The 25,030-nt window shown below is 38.4% G+C and overlaps 1 protein-coding gene across 6 annotated transcripts in view; it reads left to right on the forward strand.

Annotated features, from left to right (window-relative positions):
- Nlgn1 (neuroligin 1) overlaps positions 1–25,030 on the forward strand; it is a 917,175-nt gene that overhangs the window by 14,515 nt on the left and 877,630 nt on the right. The gene's annotated exons all lie outside the window — the stretch shown is intronic.

Below are 25,030 nucleotides of genomic sequence, written 5' to 3' on the forward strand. Positions count from 1 at the left end.
AACTTGTCTGAGTATCTTCCTCCCCCAGGTCATACATACTTCAGAGCATAGAATAAACAGATGCTGATGGCGAAGGCCAGAACAATCAGTTTCAAGCACAACCACTTCCAGTGAGATCAAGCTTAGGCTCATTTAGATGGTTTCTAGAAGAATACATTAGGGACCTAGATGGAGACTAAGAGACAACCCTGGCAGAGGGAGGGAGACTGAAGAATTAGGGCATGAGAAATGAGACTGAAAAAAAAATGAGCAGAGCTAAGGGAAAACAAACTTGTTCTGCTGTAAACTATAGCTCAGCTGTGGTTGCTAGGTTAGTAATGAGACACACAAATCTATGTATTATTCAACTTTTTGATTTTAATTTTCTGTCTGTAAAATACAACTGATAATGTCAATCTCATAGGACTGTTATGGGATTAAATGAAATAACAGTATTTTTCCTGTCATGTAAAATTTCTTCAAAGATGTTCACATTACCATGGTAACCCTCCATGTGTATAACACAAACACACTCTGCTTACCTACTAATGGTCATTTATATATGTTTTTTGATTCAGGTCCTTGTTATGCTGCCTAGGCTTGAACAACTGACTGCAAGGAGCCTCTTGGCCAAGCCAGATATCATGTGTTCTCTGTGTATAAGGTCAAACTTGGTACTAGGTACAGTAGAGAAAGCAAAGAAGGGTCCAATGCTGCCTGAAATTATTTCTTATTCCTTTTTTTTTTTTTTTTTTTTACTTTATTCTACCCCTTCCTTTTCCTTTCTTGCCTAGGAAGTTTTGAAGTTGAAATGTCAGTGTTCAGGAATGGGGAGATAACTCAGTGGGTAAATGGCTTGCACAAATCATGAGTTTGCATCGCCAGGACTCATGTAAAATGCTAGGCATGATTCCATGCCCTTGTCATCCCAATGCTGCACAGAAACTGAAGGATGCCTTGGACTTATTCAGTAGCTAGTCTATCCTAGTTGCTGAGCACCAAGTTCACTGAGAGACAATCTTCCAAGTGGGAACAATCAAGTAAGGCAATTACTGTCAAGCTCTGCCCCCCCAAACACACATGCATGAGTATCTCCACATACATGTGTGGACACACACATGTGAACATACACACATACCACATACACATGCAAAAAAATGTGGCCTGTTCTGGCTTGCTTTGGTTAATGACAGGGAAGATACAGCTGTTTTTATTTCACTTACACATAAAAAATAAGGATAAAATATTCAGAAATGGTGAAATTGGCAGCTCAGAGAAAAAAAAAAGTCAAGGAATCTGTGAGCATTAGAATGTGAAAACATTTGAGTCATAGACTTTCCAGGGAGGGAGTGCTTAATAGGCTTCTTTGTGAAATCTCCAAGCTGAGCTGCATCATTTTGTATACGAGCCTAAATCTCTTAATTACAATGCAACTTTCATTACACATAAAGTATGCCTCTTCAATCATGTTTTAATCACACATGAAAAAAGTTAAATTTATCCCCAAGTTATTTTTCTGCATTTCAATTCTGATTTTGAAACCCTGGTATATTCTGTACCCAAAAAATTACATTAAGCTAATGTTTATGCTTTCATATAATCCCACACTTCCAAGGCACCACTTAAAATATTCAGAAGAGCTTCACAAGAGGGAGCAGTTTAATTCTGCTGTTGACTCAGAGCCATTGTTCTTCACAGTTACAGCTCTGCTGGCCTGGGCTGCATATGGTCACTTGTTTTCTCAGTGTACGCAGTGATAACACATTAACATTTGGGCTGTTGGTGGAGGTTGAGCTGTGCTTTAGAGAAATGTGTGAGGAGAGATGTGTTGCCTCTTGGGCAGAAATGAGGACAAGTTGACACAGGGAAGCAACAGATTGCTTTAGCATAGTTACTGTGGTTTAAAACCAAGGATTGGCCTAGACATCCTGTCATTCTCTTATGCACCCTGCATTTCAAACTCTGGCTGCTTGTGGGAGGACTTACATGGAAAGCCAGGCCACCAGGGACTATTGAGGATCATAGCCCTGGCGGACAATATGGCCAGCACCTTCCACACTGCTATTCATAGAGGCTATTCCTATATCTTCTGTTGTTTAGAACTGACTTTTAAAATATTTTATTAATTTTATTTTTATTTTATTTGAGAGAGAGTATGAGAGAGAAAGAGGTGGTGGGGGGGTCCAGATAGAGAGTTAGAATGGGTGCACCAGGGTCTCTAGCCACTGCAAACACACTCCAGATGCATGTGCCACCTTGTGCATCTGGCTAACATGGCTACTGAGGAATGGAGCCTGGTCCTTAGGCATCTCAGGCAAGGGCTTTAACCACTAAGCCATCGCTCCAGCCCCTGGAACAGATTGATTGCCTCCCTATCCACTTTGCCCCAGTCACTCTTCTGTCATCCACAGACCAGCTGGACTGGTGACTGATGGTTGTGTTGAGGTCCATTAGAATTACTAACCTACTTTCTAGGGCATTTGTTATTTCAGCAACAAAAAACAGAGGTTCGGTCAGGGTTTAAGACACACTACTTTTGTGCATATGAAAGGAGAAAAGAAAAGCAAAAGGGCGAGAGAGATGCTACATATTTCGCAAGTCAAAACAAAATACGATAAAGAATTTACCTTATTATCTTATCTTATATATTATGTGGAGTTCAATCCCACAAGATATTTCTAGTAAAAGTAGACCTTGAGAGCTTCGACGTATGTTTCCCTGGTAATCTGGTTTTCATCACTGAATGAAATCTCCAGTAATCGTGTAGCACCAGAGGGAGCCACTTACAAAGTTTTGTCTCAAGTATCTGCAAGCTGACAATAAGGCTGGAAATGCAGAAATATTAACATTTTATTGTAGTTTCTAGAGAAGGGTAGAAAAGTATATGATATGTAAAATCTGTTCTCAGAAATTCCAAATCAAGGAACAACTAGCTACTTCATTTCTCCCACTTGAAATATTTGTGAATGGTAATTGCCTGGCTATCATACAGAAAGTAAATCATTTCAAAATGTAAAATTATGTTTGGAACAAGCCATAGTGTGTCTTATGCTGGCATTGCCCCTTTGCAGAATACTATTAGCAAGTTTGTGTGTTTCAGACCTATGCCAGGTTACTGGTATTGTAATGTAAATGACAGTACCAAAAATAAAGATGGAGAATGACACTCTTTAGATGTGTGTAGTAAACCTCAACTATACTTTCCATCTCCTCACAGACACAGACACAAGCATGCAGCATACAGGTTCTCATTCACACATGTGTGCATGTGTTTACATGCATAACATTTTTGATAAACTGTTAGGACCAAAATTGTTCTAACAACAGCAGATAAGCTTGCCTTTAAGTCTTATAATGGACAGGAAGCATAAGAAAATAGAAGCTCAGGCATGGCTGTGCATTCCTATAATTCCAGCAGTCCAGAGACTGAGGCAAGAAGAATGAGAGTTCAAGGTTAGCCTGGGTTAGATAGAGAGGCTGACTCAACAAATGAATAAGCAAACAAAAAGGAAGGCATGTGTCTTTATTAGCACACTAATATTTTACATAAAGTAACAGTTAAATGTTCGTAGTCCTGAACAATACTATGTTTGTTATTAGTCTGACAAAATATTACAGGAAAAACTGATTCTAACTACTTATTCTCTGAGGTGAGTTCCCTAGCTCGTTTTCTTTATCACTGGACAATTCCTTTTTTTATTAAATAATGTGTGCACTATATGTATATGTGGGCATGTGTTTCATGTGTGTGTAGGTGTATAAGTGTGCATGTGTAATGGCACACATGTGGAGATCTGAGTACAACTTGGGGGTATTTATCTTCTACTTTTCTTGAGACAGGGCCTCCATTGTTTGTTTGTTTTTGAGGCTTCAAATGCACCGGTCAAGCTTGAACTCAAAGTTCTAGATTCACCTGGCTCTGCCTCCCATTGCATAGGTGTGTTGGGATCACAGATGCATGTGCTATTTTGCGACCTGCTTCACATGGGTGCTGGAGAATTGAACTTGGGCCTGCCAAAAAGCACCTTTAACCGCTGAGCAATCACCCTAGACCACCCCTCCCTCTTGGTCAATTTTAGCCCAAATCAAAGGAAAGGCAGAATTGCTGTAGTTTTTCTTTGAGTGAAAGGCCTTTATTCCTGATCCTCCTTGGGAGACCAGCTCCATCAGTGTCAGATCAATCCCAGGACCCAGTGGCAGGAAAGGCTGACAGAATGAAATATTCCCTGCGAGACCTGTGGAGGGCCTTGTTGGCCGTTCACAGTAATGTCTGCTGTGCTCACAACTGCTGCCAACAATGTTATCCTGGCCCCTTTCTTTTCCTTTTTATGTCATTGAGAACTCGAATACATGAACATATTGCAATTTGGTCAGATTCCCATCAGGTTATACTTTCATGACCTCTCTTTCTCACCCCATTCCACTGAAGGCTTTTCTCCATGGGGTTATCAGTAATCACTGTGAAGTCAAGAACGCACCTTTTTTTTTTTTCTTTTGTGTGTGTGTGTGTGTGTGTGTGTTAGAGTACATCTTCTCACCCTGGGGCTCTGACATTCTTTCTGTCCTCTCTTCTACAATATTCCCTGAGCCTTGTAGGGTGTTCTAGAAGTCTCCTTTAATGTTGAACTCTCAGCAGCCTTTGATTATATATTTTGATGAGTTTTGAGTCTCCTCAGGGCCTACCACCATCTCCCTAAAGGAGGTTCTCAGGTTAGCCATGAGCCTAAGTCATTTTCTACGCAGCCATCTTTCTCTTCAAGGAAGTATGGGGTCATTTGTGATTTCCTTTCACATAGGAAAGAGAAAATACCAGCAAGGGTTAGTTGCACCTGACTCTGTGTGAGGAGTTACCCTTCCTTCTTCAAAAGAGTTTCATTTTCTTCCTTCGCGGTTCATCCTGCAAACTGCCCCTGCATCAACTACTAATTTCTTTCTTCTTTTAAAAAATACCTTTTATTTAATTATTTGCAAGCAGAGAGAGATAGATAGAAGAGAGACAGACAAAATGAACGGGCATGCCAGGGTCTCTAGCTGCTACAAACAAACTCCAGATGCATGTACTACTTTGTGCATTAGGCTTTATGTGGGTGTTGGGGATTGAATTTGGATCATTAGACTTTTAAGGCAAGTATCTTAATGGCTGAGGCATCTCTCCAGCCCCTAACTGTTCATTTCTAATCTATTTGTGAGGGAAATGAGTAAGAAGTGTAACTGTGGATGCAACGTCATTCGACTCTGGTGTCCTTCTGTCTCTGGGACTATAAAAGTACAAGAAAGCATGTATCATTTTACTGTTTTTAATCTGTCTATCTACCTATCTATCTATTATAATTATCATCATCTGTCATCTATCCATTTCTCTCTATCATCTATCTATCTGTCTATCTTCTATAATCTACCCATTTAAAATATATCATTTCCTCTTCATATGGTGGTACATGCCTTTAATGCCAGCACTTGGGAGGCAGAGGTAGGAGGATTGCCATGAGTTTAAGGCTACTCTGAGACTATAGAGAATTCCAGGTCAGCTTGTGCTAGAGAAAGACCTTACCTTGAAAAAAAAGATATATATATATATGTGATTTATCTATCATCACTCAGTCAGCCCATCCATCCATTCATTTATCTATCCAATGTCAATTTCATTCTAGTTGTTAAAATAATACTCCTCCATCTTATTAAGGTGCCCAATGTGTCACAGGGATTTTGCTACTTGTCAGGAGCCTTGTAGTCATGAATTCACCTTCCCTGGGAGGGCATTAGTCCTTATATATCAAGGAAGGTTGAGTTGGAGGAGGAGCCTGAGTGAGAAGCCCTGATTTGCATGATATCAGGTAAACTTTTACCTCAGTGGTAGAAGGTTACAGAAGTCCTTCAGTTCACAGGAAACAGAATGGAGAGAAAAACAACAGTGATGATAAGTGATGATAAGGCTGCAAGACAGAAGTTGGTGTGAGATTTTCATAAACTAAGTGACCCAAACAGTGGCATATCCACACATACCATTTTTTAAAAAAATTTTTATTTATTTATTTGAAAGCGACAGACACGGAGAGAAAGACAGATAGAGGGAGAGAGAGAATTGGCGTGCCAGGGCTTCCAGCCTCTGCAAACGAACTCCAGACACGTGCGCCCCCTTGTGCATCTGGCTAACGTGGGACATGGGGAACCGAGCCTCAAACCGGGGTCCATAGGCTTCACAGGCAAGCGCTTAACTACTAAGCCATCTCTCCAGCCCAGACACATACCATTTTTTTTGAGACATGTGAGATATGAAAACAGTGCTTCACATCTAGATAGTAATGTTTTCAGCAAAACCTCCTTTGCCAAATGATTTACATATAGCAGGATGGCTGGGAAAGAGGTGGTGATAATTTAATGTAGCTGCTATGAATACAGCATGAATAAGATTTGAGATGTCCACTCTCAGCTTGCTTTGGACATCTTTCTAGCCAGAACCTGGTAATTGTGTCACTGACTTATGGGAAAGAGAGATGAATGATTGAATGTTGACTTGAGGGAGAGGAAGGAGATGTTTATTGCATAATATTCACATTTGTTTTGTACAAAAATCTGGGCAACGCCAACAGAAAACTCAATCCCTGAGAGTGATGACTATTTTTGAAATGGACTGGAAAGGGCACAGGCTTCATGGAGCAATAATAGCAGTGGATGAGTGGGGGAGCAGTGGTTGAAGGTACAGTAGTCCCTTCTTCCTGATCTTTCTAGAGCCATCTTTATGTGTGTTTGACAAAATGCATGTGGATAGCTCAGTTTAACCCCTCTTACCTTATATTAGGTGAAAAACTGTATCTCTAGTTATGTCCCATAACTTCAAGGTTTATTTTGTCCCCCTTTTTGTGCTTAGCATCAAGTTTTCTTGCTTATCAAAGAGACTCTGCATTGATGTTATGGGCAGGAATGTTTCACCTTGAAGTCAGCTTTGGAGAAGGAAGGGGGTATATTGACAAGACTCCATTGGGGCACTCAATCTAAAAAGACAGATAGGAAACATTTATACATAATATGGAGCTCTGCATGTACTTATTTTGCACTTGAAAAGGGAGTATTTTGTTGGTGATATTGCTTGAGAATTAAACCACACCCTACTGAGTTATTATAATTATTTGGATGAATGTGCGATGGGACAGAACAGTGTGGAGGCTCTGAGATGTCCACATCTGAGCAGCTCGGTCGTTAAGAGTCACTCGAAGCTGTTGCCTGAGACAGGGAAACAAGCATTCACTATGAACATAGAAGGAGACAAGAGAGCAGTCCAGGAAGAGCTGGTAAAGGTAGCCACCTTCTTTTGGGTTTTGGTTTTCCATGAGTATCAAAGTTAGGGCATTTGGAAGGACTTGAAAATTATTCTTCCAAATAATTACAGGAACTCTGTTATATGGCTTAATTCTGGACCTTCAAGCCATGCTTTCAACAAATGATTTATCTATAATGGGATGGCTTGGGAAAGAGGGAGGTGATAATCTAACACAGTTGAAAGGCATTGAGTTTTCCTTTGGTCCTTATTTTTTAAGTTCTCAAGAAGTAGTTTAACATTATGAAGACAAATATTGAATATGGTACAGAGGGTAGTGTATTGGGCTTGAAGGTGGATCATATTGGTAAGAGTTGATGAAAACAAATCTCAACTTTGTTGAGCATTAATGATTTCTGGATACTGCCTACACTGACAAGCCTCAGTATCATTACCTTTAAAATGGGAAAATATCATATTTTTGCTGTTTTGTGGGCTAGTTAGTTGTAAAGATCAGATGAGTTAAAAAGTATTTGCTATTTGCTTATTTTTGAGACAGGGTCTCATGTAGCCCAATCTAGTCTCATGTTCACTATGTAGTTGAGAATGATCTTGACCCTTCTGTCTCCCACTCTTGAATGCTATGATTATATTCACCACAATACTCTGTTTATGCTGTGCTAGGGAATTGAACCCAGGACTTTATGCATGCTAGCCAAGCACTCTACCAACTGAGCAAAATCTCCAGTCCTGAAAATATCTTTTATATCCTAGTAAAGTCTGTAGGAATCTAGGATACTATTGAGAATTTACAGCAAAAGATAAAATATAGTGGAGAGGTGCAAAGCAATGGAGGTCAGAGAATAGGTCACAATAATCAGAGGGGTTTCTTCATGAATTCTATCTCTGCTGGTAGGTTTTTTTGCCTCTCAACATCTTAATTTCCTAATCTATAAAAGGGGATGAAGGCAGCTCTATCTTGGGCATATTGCAGGGAGTAAAGGAAAAAAATACATATAAAATGCTTGATGCAAAGTCCAGCATAAAATAAGACTGTGTAAATAAAATGAATATTGCCTCTTTCTAGGTGTGATTATATATCTTGGAAATAATGAGTGAACTTATTTATCTTGGAAATAAGAAGCCATGAGCTCTAAAGAGAGAAACACTGAAGTACAAGCACTGTTTTTCTGTATGGCACATCTGTTTATCTGAATTTAATATCTGAAATTCTAAAAGGACTGAAACCTGTACATTTTACCACTGTCAATGTATAGGAAGTACCTTTTTTATTTAAGGATATTATTGATATAGATTTTATCACTGTGTTAATGGAATAAATTTGTTTATCAACTAGCTATCAATCTCTCTTCTCTGAGTCTATCAATCTATGTATCTACCTATCTTCTATCATATATATCTGTCAATAATCTATCTTTCCTATATCTACTTAGTTTTGTGGACTGTGTTTCCCATAATCCATTTGTTGTATGGTACATTGTTATCAGGAGGACATGTGAATACATGTGTGAATCAGATCTATATGACCACAAAGAAGAAATTCAGAGAACATTGTCTGGCTCCAACCAGTTTTACTAACATCAGCAGGTAGCAAGATGTCATGACTCACAGGTACTAGGAAGAGGGCAACATGGGACAGAACAAACAGTCCAATTAGTTAAGAGTTACCTCACAGCCATGAGGTCCTGAATTTGATCCCAAGTACCCCCATAAAATTTCCAGGTATGGCGATGCGTACCTGCTATCCCAGTAGATGGAAATCCCTAGAACCCTGGCCAGTCAGTCTAGCCTAATTAGTGACCTCTAGGCTAATGAGAATCCCTGTCACAAAAAAAGGTACGCAGCATTCTTGAGGGAAGATATCTGATATTGTCCCTTTTTTAAAAAATCATTACTTGATCATTAACACAGACAGCATTTTCCCAAGAACCATATGTTATTCATGTACTTTGAACACTCAAAATCTATGAACAATTGTTTAGCTTTTTTATCATATCTGTTTACAAATTGGGTGCACAAATAAATTCTTAGAAACATAATGAATACAAAGGTGTATGTCTTGGGGTTGGAGACATGGCTTAGCAGTTAAGCACTTGCCTGTGAAGCCTAAGGACCCTGGTTCGAGGCTCGATTCTCCAGGACCCATGTAAGCCAGATGCACAAGGTGGGGCATGCATCTAGAGTTCATTTGCAGTGGCTGGAGGCCCTGGCACTCCCATTCTCTATCTGTCTGCCTCTCTCTCTCTCTCTCTCTCTCTTTCTGTTGCTCTCAAATAAATAGATAAAAATAAACAAAAAAAAAACACCTTAAAAATATGTGTATGTCTTTTGTTATGTCATTGTTGGCCCCTCCTGATTCCCAGCCTCTAGAGCTTTTTCTAAGCTCCATGGTTGACAGAAAGCCCAGATCACACGTTGTTCCTTGGAGCTCAATGACCAGATATAGCCACTTAAAAGAGCTTCAGATCCTGGGATGTAGCATTTTCAATTTGTGAAATCTGACTTCTACTTGGAGCCTGCCATGCCACTTTCACATGGGTACTCTGTACTTGGTAAAGGGCATCTCCAGTGTTTGACAGGACATGGGCCTCTGCGTCTTGCCTGAGAGACTGAGGCGCTGCTGCTTGTGCTCGATGCATCACCATATGTGTGAGTTTGTGTGCTTCTCACATCCCCATCGCCATGCCTACCTTAGCACTCGATAGTTTATTGCCTCTAAATCCCCTCCTACCTTGCCCCATAAGAAGGGTGGCCTCTCTAATTTTAGTCTGTGCTGTTGCAATCCATTGTTTTCTGTCTCTCCAACCCCATCTAACATTCATGAAAGAGAGGTCTTATGGCATTTAGCTCAATATTACTAGTAGCAAACAGATCAAGAGCTGGGCCCTGCTAGGTTCTGAGTAAATGTTGAATGTCTGGCAAACAACACTGCTGTCTTCTTTGGTGGTCTGTTATCATGCTACTGGAGCAGATTGCCTCTAAACCTCTGGATAGCAAATTCTACCCAGTAATGATCGGTGGACTTGTGACAGGGGAGGGGCACCAGGATTCAGTCTGGAAAGAAGTGTACCAGTTCCTAAGGTTTCAAAGAAGAGTCTTAGACAAATAAAAGCTTGACTTTGGACTTGTGAATATGGTTTGGGAGTTCTTTTGCTTTCATTTATTTTTCTTATCTGGCTCTGAAAGCTTTTGCTTTGACCTATTACAGCTAAGAAAGTAGTGTTTTCTGAATTACATGAATGAACTTTGGAATTAGGTAGGAATGGGCTTGTATCCAACCTTTATTTTTCCCATTTCCTTTTCTCAGATATGCCAGTTTGACCACCAGTTCCTTCCCCTGTCACTTACATTAGTATGCACCCAATTTGTTGATAGACCTTATAGAATGACCTTAATACAGGTATATTGCTTTTTTTTTTTTTTTACTTAATTTGGTTTTTCCACATAGATATTGATTTATTTTAGTACCCCCAACCTTTTGCTATGCTAAATATTCTGAGCTGCATCAACCTCTTCTTTTATTCTCATATCTTACTCCATGGTAAGAGTGATTCCGATATTGAAACATTAGTTACCATGCTGTGAGCAAACATCTTGGTTGATGTGCTCTTGTCAATAATATTTCTGGTTGATTTTATGACATTTCCACCAGATTCTTTCACACTTTTCTGCTTTCCTCTTGCTGACTTTGTTCCTCTGGTTACATATTCCTACCCTTTGGAGTTAATGTAAGATAAAGAATTTATCCATGAAGATAGTTATTTCTGAAAAATGGCTGATGGAATTTCAGTAAAGAATGAATATATTTTTATGTTATAGTTTTTTAAATCATGGCCATGTTCTTTTATTAGTTATGGAATATTTAGTATGTAAACAACACATGTTGGTACCATCCTTTCCCTCTTTCCTGCCCCTTTTCTGAAGAGGCCTTCCTCATTGGGGATGCAGGTCAACCCCACAGGGATTGTGGGTCATGAATTATGAGGGCAGCCATCAGTTACAGAGAAGAGGCAATGTCTCTGTGCAAAATGTCCCAATTTGTGACTCTAACAATCTTTCTGCTCCCTCTTCTGCAAAATTCCCCGAGCCATGTTGGGTGCATTTTAAGTCTACTTCATTGATGGGCACTGTTGCAGTCAGGTTTGCATTGCTGGTAGAAATCACACAACTAAGAGCAGCTTGTGGGAAAAAGAAGTTTATTTTGGCTTATAGGCTCAAGGGGAAGCTCCATGATGGGAGTGAAAATGATAGCATGAGCAGAGGGTGGACATCACCCCCTGGCCCACATAAGGTGAACAATAGCAACAGGAGAGTGTGTCAAACACTGGCAAGGGGAAACTGGCTGTAACACCCATAAGCCCGCCCCCAACAATACACTTCCTCCAGGAGATGGTAATTCCCAAATCTCCATCAGCTGGGAACCTAGCATTCAGAACGCCTAAGTTTATGGGGGACACCTGAATCAAACCACCACAGGCACTTAGGAGCCTCTGGATCTCTGGTTTGGTAAGTGTTGCATGTCCTCAGTGTCTGTCTTTGTTAGGTCAAGACAAAAATGAAGTAACAGCAGGAGGGCAACAAAGACATAAGGAAGTGGGTCATCCACATTCCTCAGAGAACTGACCAGCCATTATCCATTTCTTAACTAACAATGCCCCAGGTCTAGGTTTCCTGCCTCCTTATCTCCTAATTGGTCATTGTTCTGGTCTCACACCTTAGCTATTTTCCTTCCTCACCTCCTGGCAACTGAAAAGCTCTTTATAGCCCACTATCTGTAATCTAAAAGTTGACTCTGCTCTGCTCTTGAGAGTCAGTCCTGGCAGCTCATGTTTTTCCTGAATAAAAGCTTTCATCTTTCCTCAGAGTTCTCTCCATGGTCTTGGCCACTCCTGACCCTTACTTCCTCCTATACCCTTGTGTTAATATCAGGCTAACAGAGAAAGCAGGGCTCTTGCTCATTTTCCCTATTCATTTGTGGTTTCAGCTGGGGCTGGGGTGGAGTGTGCAGGTTTGTTTATCTCCTAAGCTTCTGCTCCCACCTGAAATAGAGAAGCAGATTCTCAAACAGAGAGTGAAGTCAGCACCAGTTAAATGGGATAACCATTATTAATTTAGAGAGAATTTAAAGGTGTAGACCCTCTAATAGCCCCAAATTAGTGTGAACTTCACAATGGAAAAGAGAATCATTATCTGGATGTGATTCTGACTTGTTTCCTTGTTCCAGACACAGTTACCTTTTCCACTGAGGGGATATATTACCCATTCTAAGAGCAGTTGGTTACCCATCATGGCTGTGTTTCACTATTGCACTTGTGTGAGCATCATGTCAGGTTGTTTGCTTCTGAGTTGCTTAGACTTTGAGTTGCTTGGACAGATGTTGGCCATTTTCCCCTGGTAGCTCATGTAGCATCTTCCAGCACTAGGTAGGCTAATTTTCTGGGGACTGTCTCTCTTTTAGATTCCAACCAGGTCTCTCCGTGGTCTGTGCTGACAGTGTATGGTGTCTTCAGCAGTGGGGACTTATCATTAACCACTGGTGGGTAATCAAGTGTTCTGAAAGAAGTCTCCCTTGTTTGTTTTAGAAAACCTAGTAGGTCTTGCTGATCAACAGCTCACTGTGGAAGTAAACCACATCCTGGTTCAGGGAATTACAGGCTAGCACCAAGGGAAAAGAATAAAAGAAGAAAGTGAGTTAGGAAAAATTTAAGGTTTAGCCTTACCCTCTCCAGGCCCTTGGATTCAGTGCTCCCCTAAGATCCTCTTGAGGGTTCCACCTTTTAGTCTTACTTCCAGGATATAGGATTCTATGGCACAAGTTCAATTGAGTTTCCGTTTTAGGTCCCCCTCTACCATTCCCCTTACCCCAAACCCTACCCTTTCTATTGTCCAAACCTTGAGACGCTATTGAGGTAAGTCAGCAACTTGGGCTGATCCAGGTTAGGAACCACTGATGAGTGAGATCATGTGACAGTTGCCATTCTGTGATTGTGTGCATTCACTTAGAATGATCTGTTCTAAATTTAGCCATTTTTCTACAAATTTCATGTGTCATTTTTTTCTTACTGCTGAGTAAAATTCCATTGTATAGGTATACCTCATTGTGGTTATCTATTCATCTAATGAAGGGTACCGGGGTTGATTCCAGTTCTTAACTATTATGGATTGAGCAGCTATAAACATGGTTGAGCAAATATCTTTGAACTGAGATGTGGACCTTTTAGGGTTAATGCCCAGTAAAGGAGTAACAGGGTCTGTTGGTAACTCTATATTCATCCTTTTCAGCAGTCTCCATATTGATTTCCATAGCAATTGTACCAGCTAACATTCTCACCAATAGTGAATGAGTGTTCCTACTTCTCCACATCCTTGCCAACACTTATTTTCATTTGATGGTGCTCTGAGTTTAGTTTTGGTAGGTAGTATGTGTATAGGAATTCATGTATTTCTTCTAGATTTTTCAATTTTGTGGGACAGAAGTTTTGAAAGTATGCCCTGATGATTCTTCCAATTTCATCACAGTCTGTAGTGATCCCTCCTTTTTCATTTCTGATTTGGTTAATTGGAGAGTTCTGGTTTTTGCTTGATAAAATTGGCCAGGGGTTTGTCAATCTTGTTTATTTTTTTAATGAACCAGCTCTTTTTTATAATTGTTTTTTTCATTTCCTATTCATTAATTTCTGCTTTTATCTTGATTATTTCTTTCTGTACAGAGCTCTTTGGGTTGAATTATTATTGGTTTTGCCTGTACCTTTAGGTAGATAGTCAGATTATTGATTTGGTATTAATTTGGTATCTCTCTGTAACAAAGACACTTAGGGCTATGACTTTTTTCCTTAGGACTGTCTTCATTATGTCCCATATGTTTTGTTAGGTTGTGTTATCATTCAATTCTAGAAATTTTATAATGTCTTTTTTGATATCATCCATGACCCATTCATTGTTTAAAAATTTGTTGTTTAGTATCCAGGACTGGTAGAGATTTTGACATGTCTCTTGTTAATTTCTAGCCTTAAAGCAATGTGATATGACATGATGCAGGAAGTTACTTCAATTTTCCTGACTTTATGAAGGTACACTTTATGTTCTAATGTATGGGTAATTTGGGAGAAGGTTCCATGGACTTCTGAGAAAATGTGTATTCTGTAGAGCTGGGGAGGAAAGTTCTGTAGATATCCATTAGGTCTAGTTTATCTATGATGTTTTTGAGCTCTGTTATTTCCCATTAATCTTCTGCTTGGATAATCTGTCTATTGATGATAGTGGAATTTTGTAGTCTTTAAATATGATGGTGTTGATTTCTGCTTTATTGTCGAGTAGATTTTAGTTTTTAAAATGTAGTGCACCTGTGTTTGGCACATATATATTAATGATTATGATGTGATCATGTTGGATCATTCATGTGATGAATAAGAAGTGGCCTTCTTTGTCTTCTTCGATTACTTTTGGTTTGATGTCTATTTTATCCGATATCAATATAGCAACACCCACTTGTTTTTAATTTCCATTTGCTCAGAATATCATTTTCCAACCTTTCACCCTGAAGAGGTATCTTTCTTTAGTAGTGAGGTGGGTGTTTTGAAGACAGCAGATAGAAGGGTCCAGTTTTTTGATCTACCCTCATAATCTGTGTCTTTTGATGGGTGAGTTTAGACCATTCATATTTAAAGTTATTACTATGAGGATTGAATTAAACCATGCCATGATGGTGTGCTTTATGGGGTTTTGTGCTTTCTTGTGTTTTTTTAAAAATTTATTTATTTATTTTTATTTAATTTTTATTAGCATTTTCCATGATTATAAAAAAAAATCCTATGGTAATACCCTCCCTCCCCCTGCACTTTCCCCTTTGATATTCCATTCTCCATCATATTACCTCCCCATCTCAATCATTGTACTTACATATATACAATACCAACCTATTAAGTACCCTCCTCCCTTCCTTTCTCTTCCCTTTATATCTCCTTTTTAACTTACTGGGCTCTGCTACTAGGTATTTTCCTTCTCACGCAGAAGCCCAATCATCTGTAGCTAGGATCCACATATGAGGGAGAACATGTGGTGCTTGGCTTTCTGGGCCTGGGTTACCTCACTTAGCATAATCCTTTCCAGATCAATCCATTTTTCTGCAAATTTCTTAACTTCATTTTTCTTTACCGCTGAGTAGAACTCCATTGTATAAATGTATGTGTTTTGTACTATTTTGAGTCTGATCTATTTTGGTTATTGTGATCTCCTTATTGTTGGCTTTTGAGATTGATTGACTCTTTTGTGTGGAGTATTCCCTCAAGTATTCTCTGTAGATTTGGCTTTGGGTTCATATAATCATAGAGTTCACTTTTTTTCATGGGAAGTTTTTCTTTCACCATCAATTATGATTATGCCTTTGCTGGGTATAATAGTTTGGGTTGGAAGCCATCATATTTTAGACTTTGAAATGTTCCATTCCAGATTCTTCTGGCTTTCAGGGTTTCCATTGAGAAATATGATGTAATTCTGATGGGATTGTCTTTGTATGTTGCTAATTGCTTCTCTCTTGCTGCTTTTACACACATATACATATACATACACACACACACACACACACACACACACACACACACACACACACACAAACACACACATACTCTCTCTTTTTCTTATTTATTTATTTGTTTGTTTGTTTTTTTGAGGTAGGGTCTTACTCTGGCTCAGGCTGACCTGGAATTCACTATGTATTCTCAGGGTGGCCTCAAACTCTCAATGATCCTCTTATCTCTGCCTCCAGAGTGATGGGATTAAAGGCATGCACCTCCATGCTTGGTTTATCACTCTCTTTGTTTTCATTGTTAAGATTTTCATTTATTTATTTATTTATTTGACAGCGACAGACACAGAGAGAAAGACAGATAGAGGAAGAGAGAGAGAATGGGTGTGCCAGGGCTTCCAGCCTCTGCAAACGAACTCCAGACGCGTGTGCCCCCTCGTGCATCTGGCTAACGTGGGACCTGGGTAACAGAGCCTCAAACCGGGGTCCTTAGGCTTCACAGGCAAGCGCTTAACTGCTAAGCCATCTATCCAGCCCCATTGTTAAGACTTTTAACTATGATGTGTCTTGGTGAATTTCTTTTGGTCCTGTCTGGTGTTCTGTGGGCTTCTTGTATCTGGATGGGTCTCTCTTTTGAGAGATTTGGAAAATTTTCTTCAATAAATTTATTGAATATATTCTCTATGCCTCTGGCCTGGATTTCCTTCCCTTCTGGTATTCCCATGATCTGGATGTTTGGCCATTTTGGGGTATCCTACAGTTCACTTGTATTCTGTTCACTAGATTTTTTTGAACTTAGTGAAGTTTTTGACATCCCTTGAAATTTCTTCTGTCTTGTCTTCCAGGTCAGATGTTCTGTCTTCCTCATGAGTAGCCCTGTTTGTTAGAGGTCTTAGAGAGGTTTTTATAATTTCTGTTTGATGTTTGTTTTCTGTTGTGTTATTTTGTATTGTGTTCATCTCCTTTTTGAGGTACGATTTCAACTTCTGATTTTCTTGATGCTTCCTGAAATTCATTCTTGCATTTGATCAAGTCTTCATTAAGCTTAATCAACTGGTTTTTAGATCTTCCATTTCTTGATTCACCTTCAATTTATTCATATATTTTTGGAGCATTCTAACATTATCTTCAATCAAGTTAAGCCTACTGTCAAAGGCTGAATGTTTCAGCAGATAATTCTGTTCAGTTTCATTGATATAATAGTTGGTTCATTGATGTTTAGTTTCCAATTCAGTGATTTTTTTAAAATTCAGAGTCTTATTAGTTATTTTATTTTCATTTTGGGATTGGATTTCTCTATGATTTCATTGGAAGCTTCCTTTGTAGGATGAGACATACTTTGTAGAGATTTCTCAGCTTTCTGATTTTCATTGGCTTTTTTGTGTTATTGTCTAGCTATTTTAGGGAAACTATTTTATTGATACGGAAGTAAGTTTTTGTCCTTTGGCCTGTGCACCCTCTGATTGAGGTCAACAGGGATGTTGATACCCAGTGGCCAGTTAGAATACCAGTGAAAATGGCCTGATTCCTTAGCTTACACAGGGACCAGGCCTCCCCAAGAAGGGCACAATGGGACCTACCAAGACTATGAGACTGGGAAGAATCAAGGAATAGGGATCTCTCCTAATCACTCCCCACTACCATGCCTGCCCGCACACAGACCAGCCCAATGAATCTAGACCAGGGAGCTAGGAAGAGCTGGGAAACAGGATTCTGGTTTACTCACTCCACACTACCATGCCCGCAAGAACAGTGTCCCCACAGGGAACCCAGACCAGGGAGCTGGGAGGAGCCAGGGAACAGGGGTCTCATGGGCATGGTTTTATAAATATTACATTGCAGTTAAAGAGAAAAAGTATTGTAAAATTTTTGGAAATTCAAAGGTATTTAAACAAAGAATGGCATTGTCTTTCATAAGACCCAAAGAAGGAGAAGAAAAGGAGGTAGGTTAAAAGTGGGAACTGACTAAATTTGAAGTGTAATTAATTCATTATTTATACCAGAATCCTTATCTATCTGAATGAATTTTAGATTCTTTGGTCAATGGTAAATGGAACACACAAGACTCCCTGTACTTACATTCTACTTTAGGGGAGATGGACTATAAACAAATAAGTCAATAATTTATAACATTTAAAAGATTTTTATTTATTTAATTGCATGGAGAGAGAGAGGAGAGAGGGAGAGAGAGAAAGAAAGAAAGAATAGATGTACTTCAGGGCCTCTAGACACTGCACATGACCTCCAGATGCAGGCAACACTTTGTGAAACTGGCTTTGCTTACATGGTACAGGAGGATTGAACCCAGGTCATCAGGCATTGCAGACAAGTGTGTTAACTGCTAAGCAATCTCTCCAGCCCTATTGGTATAATTTTTAGAGATGAAAAGGGCTGATGAGCAAACAGTAAAGTACTAGAGGGTTATAGAAGTTGCTGAGAAGACAGCCACAATTTCAGTTCCAGATAGATGCTCTGAGTGGACATCTCTGAGAAGGTGAACTGGAGAGGACCTGGAGGTCATGCCTTGCTTTATCTCAGTATCCACAGAATTTTTTCTTGCCATGCAAAGTGTCTGGGGAACAGCTCTTCAGATGGAGTGATCAGTATAAGTCTTACAGTGAGTGGATGTCTAATGCATTCAGGGAGTAACTGGAAAATGAGGGTGGTGCCAAATATAGAGGTCCTGCTAGGCTTTTATAAGAGATTTTGCTTTTATTTTTATCTAGGTGAGTCCATTGAAAGGGCTGGAGAGATGGCTCAGGGGTTAAAGGCACTTGCTTTCAATCCCTGATGGCTCCAGTTTGATCCCCCAGTATCTACATAAGGTTAGATGCACAAAGTAGCACATGCATCCAGAGTTTATTTACAGTGGCAGAAGGCTCTGGTGTGCCCGACTTGCTCTCTCTATTTGTCTGTTTCAGTCTCTCTGTCTCTGTCATAAATAAATAAATATATAACAAAAGGCAATATAATCTGAAAAATTACAACTAAATTTGGATGTCTAAGGAGAAGGGTCAGTGGGTAAAGTGCTTGCTGTGCAAACATGGGGACTTCAGTTTGGATTTCCAGCACCCTGGTAAAATGTCAGGCATGATGACCCATACCTGTCATTCCAGGACTGGAGATGCAGAGTTAGGAGGAGCACTAGAACTTGCTTTTTGATGGTATAAGAGTAGTTCTGGGTTTAATGAGAAACCCTGTCTCAAGAAGTAAGGTGGGTCTGGGGAGATGTCTAAGCAGGTAAGATTATTTTCCACATAAACAAGAGAGCCTAAAGGACCTGATTCATCCTGAGTTTGATTTCACATAAACAACTGTGCATGGCCACACATGCCTGAAAATGTGGGGAGTGGAGACCAGGGCTCATAGTTTGGCCAATCTGACAGAACCAAACAGAAGCCCTGGGTTCAGTGAGTCACTCCATCTAAAGGCAACAAGGATGAATGACAAAGGGCCAATGTTCTCATATGGCTTCAACATATGCACAAAGGGCACATGCAACTGCACACACACATACACACACACACACATATTTGCATCATACATACATCACATGCCAAACCACTCCACATATTCTATGCACATACATGCAAAAGAAATTAAGGTGGAATGAAATTAAGATACCTGACACATGTATGCACTTACATGTACATGTGTACCTGAACACATGTGTGCATTTTTACATGCAGGTGTGGACACACTGAGCATATATATACATACTCATTACACCACATGCACATATAGCAATAATTCTGGTTATTGTGTTGTTAATAAACTGTAGGGCAAACAGAATCTTAAGTTTGGAGACCAGTTATGACTGACTCCAACTATATGATCTAGGGAAGAGATGATTCCATCTTTCATTAGGATGCTGGTTCAGAGATAGTGAGATGTGGCTAGATTCTGCAATATTTTCAGGATAGATAGAGCCTTCAGGACTTGTTGGTGGACTGAATGTGGGTTCTTGAGTCCAGGATGACACCAAACCTTCTGTCTGAAAAAGGAAAGAAAGCTATTACCATCAACTGTGAGCACAATATTAAGACTGGAGAAGGTTTTAAGTGGATACTAGAAGTTAAATTCTGAATGTAATAGGTTTGTAAGTAGCCTTAAAGGTAAAGAAGGTAAAGAGGTAAAGAAGACAGATCTGCTAAGAATCTAGACAAAGAAATGTAGAATCCATGGGGGCCAAAGCTTGATTCACTTATCTGGAAACAGTTGGCATATAAATGGTACTCAAATACTGAGAATGGATTAATTCACTGAGAATAGGCATATAACTTACTCTTGTCATGGATATGACAAAATACATGACAAAAACAACTTAAGGATAGAATGGTTTATTCTGGCTCACAGTTTGAGGGTAGACTCCAATGTGGCTGGAAAGTCATGTGTCAGGATCCTGAGGCAGCTGGTCACACCACACATGCCATAAGGAAGCAGAGAGCTATATATGGCAGCGCTCAGCTAGCTTTCTTCTTTTCATTCAGTCTAGACCTCAACCCATGGAATGGTGCTGCTCTTAGTGTTGCTCTTTCCACCTGAACTAACCGAACACTAGGTCATTCCCTTATGGGCACGGCAGGAAGCTGGCCTCCTTGGGGATTCTAGATACTTTTCAGCTGGCAATGTTAACCATCATAGTTTGCTTAGATGAGTCATCATTCTTCAGGCTCATGGCTTATCTAAGTGCAAGATTCTGTCTCCTGAACCGCTTTCCTAATTTGTACAACATAGATAATGTCTTCCTCACAAAGGGAGAGGGTGTAATGAGATAGTATGTGTGGCATATTGAATATTTGGTACTTTATTGGGTTAATTTTATTCTGGTATTTTTTTTTAATGGGAATCCAAACATCAGAGGTGGCATTGTAGAGCCCAAGACAAAGAAACGGAACATCCAGGAATAGCTGCTTTTCAATGTGTATCACTGTCTGATCTGTTTCTCACAATTTACGTTTCTCTTGCTTTTCTGTTTTCTAAGTGAATCTGTTAGTCCATTCAGAAAACACTGCCCTTGGTCACAGAACTGACATCTGTCAATATAAAGCAGAGGCTTTGGTTAGTAAAACCATGTACAAATTTATATGCAAAGCAATAAGTTTATTGCTTACTTTACAGAACATATGGGTATCAACATTGGATAGACATGAAAGGTAGGGAGATATATCGTTAAAATAATAGTATCATCTAAAATACAAGGGAATTCTGGCAAAGCTCAAAAACAGAGCTCATTACTTTAAAAAATGTAGTCAAGGTGAGCTTAATACACTTTAATAGAGAAATAAGGAAATTCAATTGTTTATCTTGAGGCTGTCTTCAAATATGTTGCAATTTCACATATAATAAATTCCTGTGTTACTGTTGATTATATCTATAATATTTCAACTCTCAGTTTTAATTCTGCTCTTATGTCTTATAATAGCTATATATGCTTTTATAATTATAAAATTCAAACTCTGAAAATGCAATAAGCTAGTCTACTTGTGTAAGTCCGTTACTTAAAATTAACACTTGGTATAGTTTGCTTATAGGAAATAATATTTCTTTTGTATTAGATATCATATTTGACATATCCATCCATGACACAGAGTACCCATCACCTCACAAACTGCATGTATATATTCCTACAAGTCACTGCATTTAAGTATTCTATAAAACTCTGAGAGTTTGTGGTAGTAGAAAGAAAATTAAACATTTATTTGGAAATTTTATAAAGAATTATTTTATATTTTAAGACTACAGGATAAAATAATCATTTAAAGTTGACTAATAAAACAATTTTAAAAAGCTATCAGTGTGACAATTCAATTACATTCTCTAGATAATCTATATAGAAAAATAAGATTGTCCTACAATGTTTAATTATATCATATAATATTTTCTAGTTTTATAGAAACATTTTATTTACAAAACTTGTAATTAATACTTTGTTACATGGATTTACATATTATCTTATAAAATAAGTAAAGGTATGAATAATAATGATTTAGGTTGGCTATTTTTATATAATATATCTCACAGAAATATAATTCATGATGAGTTGCTTGCAACAGTGTCTTATAATTTCAAAGATATGAGGGTTATATGATGTTTAAACTGCTGATACAAATCTTTTATAATGTACAAAAATTTCTTTAAGTTGTGGTTTGTATAGAAGATATTATAATACAAAATTTTAAGAGAATGCTTAATATTAAATACACTATGTTCTGTAGATGTTTTATTTATTATTTATATTTTTCTTCCTATTTTTTCAGATTGTACTATTTCTTTTTCTAAATGTTAATTATTTTGATTGAATGTAATATGTATTTGTTTTAAAACAATTTGAAAAAACCTAGGTTGCGTAGATAAAATCATTAACAAGACAGTCACCAAAATAACTCCTTTTATTCTTGTACTCTTTCTTTTTTTCTGGCTTCAGTGTATAGAAGTAAAAAGTGCATATTATACAGTGTATATATAATGCAATGGCAGTCTTTCAGTGTACTGTTATAGATCTATGTTATACATGTATGTTACATTTTAAAAGATATGTGTATTGTTTGTGTGGTATACGTTAATGCCTTATTGCATGATTTAAAAACAGTTTTTAGATTTTTGCTCTGGTATTAATAATAAATAGTATATATTGCTGCATAGTGGTTTGATTTTTTTCTTTTTAAAAATATTTTATTTTAATTAATTTATTTATTTGACAGAGAAAGGGAGAGAGAAAGAGAGAATGGGTGCCCCAGGGCCTATAGCCACTGCAAATGAACTCCAGACACATGCACCCCCTTGTGCATCTGGCTAATGTGGGTCCTCTGGAATCGAACCTGGGTCCTTCGGCTTTGTAGGCAAACACCTTCACCACAAAGCCATTCCTCCAGCTTGTGGTTTGATTTTTTTAAAGTCACCAAGTATTTGAGAGATGCCAGTTTTTATTTTAAAATATATTTATTTATTTGAGCGAGAGAGGGAGAGACAGAAAGAGACAGACACAGTGATTTTGTATGGGCATGCCAGAGCCTCTTGCCACTGCAAATGAACTCCAGATACATGTGAGTACTAGGGAGTCAAACCCACCATCAGGCTTTGCAAGCAAGTGCCTTTAACTGCTGAACCATCTCCCAGCTCCTTGAATTTTTTTCACTAGGGAAATTTTTTGCTAGGGATTTTTATTTTCATTGAGATAGACATGCAGAATTTTAAATCATTTCAACACATATTCTGTGACAACCTCCCTACAGTTTGTAGTCCTATGGAATTTCTCTGGAAGAAGTTCATTGTGTCCTTCTTGTTATTGGATGTCACATTATTTTTGATATTTGCCATTCAGTATGTGAGATCTTCTTTCTTATTGCTTCAATTTGCTGATCTTCAATAATGATATAAAACAGTTTAAGTATATTCATTTGGCAAACAATTTCCATATTTGATATTTACTTACTTTTTTCCTAGCCTGTTGTCATTTTATTTTATTTATGCAAACAAATATACAGTTCTCCTTTCTGTTTGTTTCCTTGGCATCAGGCTTAGGCTTGGAGGCTGTAAACTATATGCATGTGAATCTGTGTTCTTCTTAAGTATCTAAATGTCTTGAGGTTTTATATTTCAGATTTTTATTTATTTATTTGAAAGCAGAGATAGTAGAGAGAAGAGTGACAGACAGAGACAATGGACATGCCAGGACCTCCAGCTGCATGCACTAATTTGTGTGTCTGCCTTTATTTGGGCACTGGGGGATCGAACTTGGGGGTTGTTAGGCTTTGCAGCCAAGTACCTTAACTGCTGATCCACCTCTCCTGTCTTTGAGGTTTTCTTTAAAGTTATTTTTGGTTTTATCTAGAGCTTATTTTGCCACAAAATGAGATGACTTTGTCATGAAATGGCAATGCAGAAAAGCACATGTTTACACACTAATTTGATTCCTGTTCTTCAACATATACAAAATTGTTACATGTACAGGATCTTGAATTATATTCTACTGGTGTGTGTTTTTTGTGGGGGAATACTACATTGTTTTAATTTATTACATATATTCCTAACATTTTTTTGTAATGCCCAGTCATGCATGTCCTTTCTAAATATGTTCTTTATATTCTTGTCCGTCATTTTTTCTTTTATGGTAGACAGAATGGTATTTGTCAAGTTAATGATATATCTAAAGTTATTTTAAGTGAATCAAGAAAATTTTAGTAGTCCATTAAGTTTGCAGAATTAAAAATTTAGTCTACCTCACAACTTTTTTCAAGTGATTTTATCATGTATTCTTATTTTAAAGTGATCTTAAACATAAAACATTGCTAGAGGAGTGTATATGTTTCTCTCGGCTATTTGAAAGTGGGTAGCCTGTCTTCCCTTCAAATGTGTCAGTGTACATTTGCTGCATGTCAGAATATTCTCCTTCTTATTCACAGTGGCCTTAAAATTAGGAAACTGACATTGATACATAATTCTATCGAATTCTCAAACACTACACATTCATTTATTTATTTGCCAGATATTGCAACTATATCCTTTGTAGGAAGGGGATCTGGGTTAGTTGCTGTCTTTAGTTTTGTTCAGTCTGATACAGTGTTGCAATCTGATTATTTTTAAATTTAATTTATTAGTTTTCTTTTCAGCAAATGCAGGCAGTTTGGTACCATTGTTTAGGCTTATCCATGACCTACTCCCTTCCAATGGCCCCTCCTTGTTGATGTAAATTCTTTCCGCCCCCTCTTCCACAAAATTTCCCTGACTTTGTACTTTGACACTGTTAAGATGTATAGGGCAATTGCTTTGCACTCCATTAGTGTGGGTTAGTCTGATGTTTCTCCATGATTAGCCTTAGAGCATGCATCTTTGGGGTGAATAGCTCTGAAGGGATGCTATGTCCTCCTCTTTGCTTTCTATCAAAGTGTTCATGATTAAGGTGATATCTGCCAGGCTTGTCCCCTATAAAGGCCTTCTTTTCCCTTTGTCACTAATTACCAGACTTTGGAGGAGCTATAGGCAGACCGTGCCAAGCAATTTTTATCAGATTTTTATCAGTATGTACTCATATCGTATGTGGTGAGTTATGATTTAGTACCTGCTAGATTGTTCTTTCATGCTCATATCTGACCTTACTTGACTAGTGGAGGTGACCCCATGTCTTTTCACTTGCCTCTACCATACTTGGTATGCTTTCTGGCACAATAAGATTGTCCAAACTCATCTGCATTTTTTTTTTTTTTATTTTCAACATTTGACTCATCCATTTCTTTGAAAGGAAATGCATT

This window comes from Jaculus jaculus, chromosome 11 (genome assembly GCF_020740685.1).
Source record: "Jaculus jaculus isolate mJacJac1 chromosome 11, mJacJac1.mat.Y.cur, whole genome shotgun sequence".
Lineage (NCBI taxonomy): Eukaryota > Metazoa > Chordata > Mammalia > Rodentia > Dipodidae > Jaculus > Jaculus jaculus.